Raw genomic sequence first — 10,365 nt, 5'->3', positions numbered from 1 at the left:
GATAGAGTATACAGATGCGTGTTCGCTTTCTGACACAGTCCACACGCTTGAGTCTGTCGTCAGTAGGACAAATGGAGTGAAAGGACATGTGCTTTAGCTCGTTGCGTCTTTGTATATAAAAACGATCCCAGTGTAAGAAACAAGTGGATAGTTTAATTTTAATGGCATCCCGGATCGTGTCAGAGGATTGTTCAGAGGACTTTGTTTTGGAAACTAAATGTTTGTGGAGAGTTCACAAAGAAACCTTTGTTGAAAGATGAAGCGGTACTAGATCTGACTACAACTGCATCACAAACCATAAGTAAATGTTTTCATAATGCTTTATCTGGAAATGACCATTTATTTTGATAATGCTGTCAAAACACTCACGTGTAATAGTGAGGGGGCGGGGCATTGATACGGTTTTCTATGAAATGATGTTAGCCAACCATAACAGTGGCCGATTACCGTCTGATTACTGGCCAACCCGGGCCTTAAACAAGGTCGTTTTAGAGAGAGGGTCGGAATGAGGGTTGAAAATAATTTTTCCACAATTTAACATTATGAGTAAACCTCAAGGAACATATTAAAATAATAAAAATCCATGTCATGACCCCTTTAAGACAACATGAAGCTTATTTGTCACAAGATTTGACAGCAGACAGCAGTACTTACATTGTACTACAAGTATCATTCACAAAATGCAACTAAATGCATTAATGTTAACACAAATTATGAAACCAATACTGATTATTAATTGTTGTAATCCTTTGACAGCTCCAAAGTTGTAACTTCTGTTTTAGGTTTGACTAAGCAAAACTAAACATTTTAGTTTTTTTGGGAATCACTGATCACACATAATGTATTTTAAAACCTCTATTGCATCCTGTTAAAATGTAAAAAGCAACAGCTTATGTTTAGAAAAGTAGATTGTAATTTATCAGTGTTGTATGTCTGGTTTTTCCTCAGTTGTAACTATAAAATTTCCTGTATATAACTTCTGTACTGCACATTTTTGCAGTGCTTTTGTTAAGTATTTTATCACAACGTTATTTATAGAAGTCAAATGTCTTTGTTATCTTTGAAATATTCAACTTTCTGAGGCCCACAGTCTGTCACACCCCAACTGCATCAAGCCAGTTTTTTTCTTGCAGTAATCAGTAATGTTAACTCTACAGCAGACTGTTTTGTGTTTTTAATCAGTGTTTGCAGAACATGCACCCCTTACATCTGCCCCATTCACAATAAACCATTATACCTAGGGCCTCCTTATAGCCACCGTTTTGACTTTTTATGAGACACAGTGTGTTTATATGCATTAATGAATTTTCTTATTGAAAAATAAATCCAAACAAAAAGCTTGCCAAGCATAAGTATTTTATTTGTAGTGAGAAGCAAGATTATTTTTTAAAATGTATGTTACAAGTTAATCGAATTAAACTGAATTTTAAAACAAAAAGGTCTTCAGAAGATGTTAATTCAGTGTCACATAGGAAATAAATTAAAAAGAGCCATCATGTTACTGCATAATTTTTTAGTTCTGATTTTGAGGCAGACATTGCTCATCTATGGGAGCGTTTCCTTCTCCTCTACAAGCATAACACTGAGTCTCACTCACACAGCGGAAGAGAGGAACATGAGCCACAATCTGCTTGAATTCAGTCTGAAGATTTTTTTTTTGTGTGTGTGTGTGTGGGTCATACCTCCAGAAATTCTTGAAGACAAAAGCTTTAATTCCATCATGTTTTTTCCAATTCTCCAGGGCCTTTATTGTAACGGAGCCGACGAGACGAGAGATGTGCAAATCTATATGCAAGCTTTTTATTAAAAGACGTGGTCCCAAATGGTGACCGTGATTTCACGAAGTACAACATCTTCCTGGATCAACATCCTTGTTGATCCTGGAACAACATTCCTATCAACCAATCAGAATTGAGGGATAACTTTTCAGGAAATATCTGTTTTAGGCTTACAATCAGGGTTAGATGCTTCTACACCCTTGTTAATCAGCTATCATTTCACACTGTTTTTAGGAATAAATTATGGGTAGGGTCAGGTTTAGGGGTAGGGATTGGGTTAAATCTATATTTTTGGACAGTTATGTTGATCCAGGTTCAGCAAAAGATGTTGATCCAGGAACATGTCTTACTTGGCAAAATCACGGCGACCCAAACAAACACAGGCAGGGTCGAAACACCAGCGAACAGGTATGGCACGGGCAAAACACAAGAGCAGTCCAGTAAACAGGCATGGGTCGATCGACGGTGAACAATATCCAACAGGGCAAGGCCAAGAGAGATAACCCAGGTACACAGCAATAATCCAGGCAGGGGCAAACAGAGTCAGAACGGCAAGACGAAAGGGGTAATCCGAAATACACAGGCGAGAATCAGAACACGGGAAAACAGGCAAGGCAAGACTATGACTAAACTGGGAAAGATAGAGCAGGCTCCGTAAAGTAGCTATCAACTAAACAGTGACTCTCACCAACACCAATTCTTTTAATAATAATTGCTGGTAAATATTTAGTCTTAAGTCCAGAGATGCTACGTGAGTCTCCACAGAAGGAGGAGTAGGATATGTTGGATATTAGATATGATATGAGTGAGGAGGAAGTGGATGGTATTTATTCTGAGTCTGGACCAGCCCTCTTCTTAAAAGATAGACTTTAAGGTCTTCATCACAGATCCGGGTGATTAAGGGCTTGAAGTTGACCAAAATGTCATTGTTCGTAAAGAAATCAAGTTAAATCTTTGGTTTGTCGAGTGAGTGTAGCACTTTTCTTCTTAAGTTAATCTCAGATAATGTCATTGACGTTTTGTGTTTGTATGGCTCTTAGAAATAATACATTTTAATGTATAAGAAAAAACATTATTTGGTTTTAATAAATAACTCTAAAATCATCTAATAATAAATCTATCTTAAAGGGGACCTATTATGCCCCTTTTTAAAATGTAATCTGAATCTCAGGTGTCCCCAGAATGTAAAGTTTCAGTTCAAAATATCCCACACTGAATCATCTAAAGCAGGTTCTTACCTCTCAGTCAGTAAAACAGACAGTATGATTAATCTGCCATTCATACAATTTTTCAGTTGTATGCCTTTGATCATTTTGTTGCATTTCTACATTTTTCTGTTATAAAACATGTCTAGAGACACTGATCGTTTGGTCTGAAGAGTCTTACACTAAAAGTGTGTAATGATTACATGAATGCTACACACTCAATAAAATTAGAACGCAGATGAAAATTAGAGCACTGATGCACATATTTAGTCAGACTAAACTATACATTCTCCTACTAAATAGTTGGTGATGTACAGTATAAAGTCTTTCACACATCTTTCATGGTCTCGTGTTGCATGCTAATAGCTAAAAATATAGTCAAAATGCACTACAAACCTATTTATCAACACACTTTTAGCTCCCTCTTTTATGTCATGATGCTTTACAAAAGCCTACTGTGCAAAATATAGGCTTTGGTCAAACAACTTTTGCTGGAGATTAAATCAATTGTTTTTAAGGAATAACACATTAAAATGATCAAGAACAAACTGTTTTGTTAAGAGTTTGAAGCACTCAATAAAAAGTAAACTAGATATCCATGGGCTGAATATGTCAGCACACAAATGTGTAATTATGGCAATCGGCAAAGGACACATGTATAATTATTTTTTATTATTATTCACAGAACAGGTGTTCAAGAATAATAATTCAAACAAGTGTGTGTTTGGTTAATATAATTCAGATTTCATAGCCCAGTGTATGCTGGGCAAAAAGAGCCTTATGAAAGAAATAATTCAATCACTGACAAAAGCATTTCTTGGAAATACAAAAGTATTGATTTCTTTCCAGGCAGACAGAAAGGATTCACAGCGTCATCTTTCAAACAGTTCTGACATTCCACTACATTTGTATTCGTACACCGATAATATGAGGGACAAGACAAGGGTGTTTGAAAACAGAACAGAAAAGAAAGTTTACTCAGACTTACCATTGTGACTGCTTGAATTATGAAGAAGATGCTTATATTTTCAGAGCGGAAGTACTTTTCTTTCTCTTCTGAATATAATTCAGATTTCATAGCCCAGTGTATGCTGGGCAAAAAGAGCCTTATGAAAGAAATAATTCAATCACTGACAAAAGCATTTCTTGGAAATACAAAAGTATTGATTTCTTTCCAGGCAGACAGAAAGGATTCACAGCGTCATCTTTCAAACAGTTCTGACATTCCACTACATTTGTATTCGTACACCGATAAAGAGGCATTAGCAGATTAATAATTAGGAAATCGTTGCCAGTTTCCTTCCCGACATACTTCCTGAGCTTTCCAAAGACAAAAACATTCATTCCCTATTTTCGAACATTTGTCCAGTTTGCAAGGCCCGGAAAAATATTGTCAGTGCTCTTAATACACGTTTCCACACAAGGTGAGTTGGAAGAATAGAAAACTACACAGTTGTTTCGATCTGTATTGTTTAGAAGTGTGTCCATGGGAGAATTACCTGGAGGAAAGAGCAGAATATGCTCAGAATTTTCACCTGTTACTACATTTGGCCTCGTAGCAATGACATTGCCTGACGCTGAGCAGAGCACACATGTTTTTCCTTCAGTGATAATTTCTTTGACATATTCTGCCTCTTCCCTGCTGAACACATTCTCAATTTGAGATTGTTCGTTTGTACACATATCGTGGGACACTGATTGCTATTGCATACTGAGCATTAGTTCCTATCTTGGTCTTTGGCTGGACACTGGAAGACATAAAGTAGTATACGGTTATAACAATTCTCAAGAAACATCCCTTGTGCATTTTTACATTCAACCTGCATGTAAATTTACATGCATTTTACTAATTTAAAGCTGAATTATTAATTCATTTGACTTAAAACTGTACAAACTGACTTACTTTTCATCAAAATATTGGATCATTTTAGCAAGGACAGCAGGGTTCATCTGCCCCTGAATGTTTCGAACACACAGATGAAGCAGGCAGAGGACGATGAGACACTTCAGTGAAGTCTAAAGTGAAAACATCATTCATTTCAGCAGAAAACTTGAGTTTACTTCATGCAGGGGATAATATGAGGGACAAGACAAGAGTGTTTGAAAACAGAACAGAAAAGAAAGTTTACTCAGACTTACCATTGTGACTGCTTGAATTATGAGGAGGAAGATGCTTATATTTTCAGAGCGGAAGTACTTTTCTTTCTCTTCTGATATGCTGATGGTTAAGAGGAAATGAGGCATATATAAAGACCTGACTGGTTTATAATTTACAAACCCACTTAGTGTTAAACTGTAGAAATGTATGGGATTTTTGTGTGTTTGTGAGTGTGCTTCTCACATTTGTTTAAGATGACTGATAACCAGGTCCAGATAGAATCTGTCAACATTCTTATCTTCCATATCGGGAAATCCAGCAGAATTATCTTCCATATTGGGAAATTATGTAGAAAAAATGTAAACATGGAAAATGTGGTAATCAGAACAAACAGCACTGTACATAACCATAATCTATTCATCAAATTATGGTGCCATTAAACAAGACCTAAAACAATTATGAAAAAAATACAGATGTAAAAGTATGATATAGAATTGATTAATAAATAAATAATTTAAAAATTACAAATAAAATAATAAAATAAAATAGTGGCTTTTATGGATGGATATAATCTAGCTGGAAAATTCATAAAACATGAGAGAAACTCAATTTTATTTATTTAATTAATTTTGGTTTATTAACAGGCAAAATAAAAACAATTGTTTATATGCAATTAACATTATAAACTCTTTGATTAATTGTTGAGCTGGACATTAATGCATAGGTGAGTTCCTGAACATTGTCACACTAATTCAGTGTGACAATGTTAAACCCATTTTCATGGAGTTTGTTTATCTTCAGTCACATGTTTCCTTTGTTCTAGTTTATCACAACTCATCTGTTACCATGGACACTAACTCAGTCTTCACAGTTGCTCATCATTTAGTTCATCACCATTGTGTATTTACTGTAAGTTCGTCCTTGTGCACACTTCAGTAGTCTGGTCTCTTTAATGTTAAGTTGTTTGCTTGCCTGCTTGTTGGATTTTTGGATATGAATTATTATTAAATCCTTTTTTAACCTGATTTTCATCTTCCTGTGCTTCTTACAACCTAAACGTGACACAGTAGGGCCTTAAAGAAAGAAAAAATTAAATTGATTAAATTTTAAGGCTCATCAAGCAGTTTATGTAACTGGCCAATGAATGTGACTTTGAGAATATACGCACAAAGATTAATGTTCCCCTATAGCTCTTTATTTACCTTCAGTTTCACTGAAGAGCACACATTTCACTGAAGTTGTTTTTGCTAACCTTCGCTTGACATAAGATGTGGTGTAATCATAGGCGTAATTTGCGGGTGGGACTAAAAAACTAGCTAAACGAGTTGCGCGGTGTCCCCACCACTTTTCAAAGCAAAGTTACGCCACTGGGTGTATTCCAGAAAGCAAGGTGAATTTACCATCACATATACACTGAACTCTCGGTTGATTAACCCAAGCCTTGCTTACTTGAGGTATGCTGGTTCCAAAAATGCATCTGGGAGTAAGTTCATGGTTAACACACAAAGCATTCTCAACACAGTCATTATGGAAACGGGAAAAGCACACCATACAGCTTCTTTCTTATAGTATTTTGTTCAATATATATTAGGTGGCATATCGCCACCTAATTAGTGGTTGTGCAATCATTTTTCAAGCTTTTTGTTTCATCTTTAATCATTGAGAATAAGTAGTACAGTATATCGTTTGTTTGATGCTGATTAATAAGACATATGATAATGCATTTTTATGATATAAATACATTATAGAAAACGTCCTGTTGCAAAAAGAAAAAAAAAACAAAAAAACGTTTGAATGCAGATCCATGTGTGAGATGATAATAAAATAAATATAATAAAAATTTGAATAAATAAATTTTGTTATAATAGTTATAATTGTATAATTAATATATTAATATAATTAATATATACAACTTTGATAAAATTGTACTTTTTATATTACTTGCAGTATAGTAGTGCTTGCACACATTTCACTGGAGATGTTTTCTTGTTATCAACTTTTGGTTGATATAAGCAGCATCAAGGTTAAATCAGAATTATACATACAATAATGGCCTTACAAATGAATGTGTGCATATTTTAAAATATTATTTGCAGATATATTATATGTAAATATATAGTCCTTCACCATTCCATTTATTTATACTTTACTTTTTATTTTATTTTATGTTTTGTCCAGGGGAGATGTATTTAGGATAGATAAGAATATTCTCAGAATGCAGTGTTTCTATAGAAGTACTAGTCATTTGGATCCAACTCGGCTTTGTAGCAGTGAGACTGACTGAGTCTTTGGTGACTTCATATAACCTTAGTTGAAATCAGTGAAGCCATTTTCACTTTGTCTATGTTAAAGACCAAATCAAGACTAAATTAATCCATGCAATGTTGATATGGGACCCTGATGAGTACAGAATACTGATTAGGCTACTGATTAGACAAATCACACAGTTATTACCTTTTTTTCCCATCACTTTTGTATTCAGAATGAACATTTTTCAGGATTGTACTTATTTAGCCTATAAACTGTGCAAATATTGACTTATCATCAAAAGTTCACTGTCTCCTAACGACCTTGAATGCACAGATGAATCGGGCAGAAGATGAACAGCCTCAGTGCCACAGACGCCTAAATTAAAACAACTAACCGGATAAACAATAGAACAGAAACAACAAAACCGAATAACAAAGACAGAACCCATGATGAACAGAGACACTTCTGAAGTTCTGAGCTCCTCAGAGATGATGTTTCAGATCCACTTGATCCGAGAGAATTCTGGGATCAGCCATATGCAAAACAAAATTTCTTGTAATCTTTAACAAGGAAGGCTGTATTATTGTTCGATAAACTGTTTGACATTTTGCATATAATTTAGTTAATATCAGTTATGATAAACTATATAGTATAACTAAAATATTATATAACATGAATGTCCTTTCGTGCATGGCAATCTGACTGGCTCTCAGCTGACTCTCTCTGCTTAACACTATGTCTTTTGAAAAGAGCTTTTAGAAACGAGTGTTTGAGAGAGAATAATCCTCCATTAACATATACTTGTGCATCAAGCAACAAAACCACATGCAACAGGTTTCACTTCAGGTGGACTATATGACTGTAATTTCTCTGAGACGTACTCATTATGACCGAACTGCTACCTCTTTTAGATTTTGTTATAAAAGGTACAGAAAGGAATCAAGCTAGAGCTGCATAAAAAAATGTCAATATAAGACATTATTCTGAAATATAAGACATTATTCACTGTAAGTACTTTTATACAATAATGCAGACAGTTACATTTACAGCAATGTCAAATTATTGCATGATTGAACATACTTTCATGTGACTTTGCAGCACAGAAAATCCAACTTACATGCATGTTTTGCTGCTCTGTTGTCACTTTGTGTTCAAAGGTGGAATATGTGATATGTGGAAAAAGGTAGTTATCCACAATGAACAGAAAATGAAATAAAACTCAGAGTTAGACTTTGTTAAGTTAACACTTAATGCATTTACCTGCTTCAAGGTTTGTGTTTGCATTTGTGCATAAATTATTGTGAAATTAAACCACCATACAAGAATTGCTGAACAAATGTTTATTTTTCATCATGCAATAAGCCATTATATATCAGTCATTATTACAAGACAGCTGCCATCTAAATACAGTATAAGCACAATGACTTTCAAGAACTTTTCTAAATATTTTACCCTCTCTCTTTTCTTCATGTCTGCATCCTGTAACACTAGTACAGACTTCAGCTATAGTTAGACATGACTACAGTCACCAAAATGAGCTGCATTTCATTTACTTAGAGTACAGTAATTGATTAAATGTTTGAGAACTTGACCATTATACTTGATGGGGACAGGAGTGTGAAGTCTTATTCCTTGACAATGTTGTTCATCCAGTGCATGTTAACATTAATTTGTTAACATGCAGAACAGTTTTATTCACAAAGTGATAGAAGGGAACATGACGCACAATCTCTGTAAAGTGTTTTGCGAGGTCAGAGCATCTATGGCCTTTTTTATCAACCTCATAGACTTTCTTGAAGACAAAGGCTTTAATTCCAGTGTGATTTTTCAAGTTTTCAAGGTTTGGTATAATGTTATATCCACTTGACTTTAGACAGGGAGAGTAGACGGTGTAGATAACAATGCAGCTGTCATTTCCTCTATGTTGTAAGAAGTTTTTAAAGGTTAAGCATGAGTCATTTTGGAGCAGGACAGACACTGACTTACTTTTGCAATTTTCTATTATTTTGCAATTACAAGGAGAAGGTCCTGCTGCTATGAGGTCTTCACCCTTGTAAAACTGATTTTTTGTATTATAAATGGCATTTCTCACATCTTTTGCGTTCTCCAGAGTCAAGAATTTCTCATTTAAAGGATCAAAGTTCCCTTGACATTGATTCCTCGGTACATTGATGGCAACAGCATATGATGTGTCGTTTTTGGTGTCATTATAGCTGTAAAACATCAAATAGATCAAGATAAAAACAGTTTTGTGATGACCGGCATAAACACAGTTTACTAATGACATTTTATTTCTTTACTTCTTCTTTGTGCTACATCATATAGTAAAATATTATGTTTAAAACCTTGATTTTATGCACTATACTCACTTCTGCTCAAAGAATTCAATGATTCGGGCAAGAGTTGTAAGGTTCATATTCTGTTCTTCCACACTTTCTGTCCAATGATGAAGCAGAAAGAGCAGCAGGAATCCATTCAGAAACACAATCAACTTCTAAAGAGATAAAACATGCGCGCACACACTATTAATAGCATTTGACACTGACAGTTCTTTAAAAAAATAAAGTTTTTTCTTAGTGTAAAGAACATTTTAATAACCTAACCTAACCTTTTTTGCTGTAAAGAGCCTTTTGTGGAATAGAAAGGTCTACATGGAACCATGAATGCCAATAAAGAACCTTAATAATTAAGACTAAAAGACTACTTCTAACAAATTGAATGAAAAACATATAAACATATGAACATTACTTACCATTGATGCTGAAGGTTTAGGGATGATGTGTGAGTCTTCTTCAGAGGCAAGAGTGAAGATGCTAGTGATGGAGAAGCTATATTTATGATCCTGGCCCTCTTCATCAGCATCATTACAAGATCAATGGAGGCTACATGATTACTCACTCTTTCACTGTGGTCTTTGGCAGGGTTTAAGCATCTCCTTAGGTGTGCAATCTTCCACCACCCAAATGTCAAATGGTCAAAAACACAAACACAAACATACTTTTGAGTGCACATCATCCAAATTTGCCACCTTCAT

At 34.8% G+C, this 10,365-nt stretch overlaps 1 pseudogene; it reads right to left on the bottom strand.

Moving 5' to 3' along the window:
- Positions 1-4,090: 4,090 nt before the first annotated feature.
- LOC107722260 (uncharacterized) lies at positions 4,091-10,365 on the bottom strand (annotated as a pseudogene).

This window comes from Sinocyclocheilus rhinocerous, unplaced genomic scaffold (genome assembly GCF_001515625.1).
Source record: "Sinocyclocheilus rhinocerous isolate Xijiao unplaced genomic scaffold, SAMN03320098_v1.1 scaffold2589, whole genome shotgun sequence".
Taxonomy (NCBI): Eukaryota; Metazoa; Chordata; class Actinopteri; order Cypriniformes; family Cyprinidae; genus Sinocyclocheilus; species Sinocyclocheilus rhinocerous.
The sequence above is the reverse complement of the archived record's forward strand: the minus strand, read 5'-3'. Positions and strand labels throughout refer to the sequence as shown.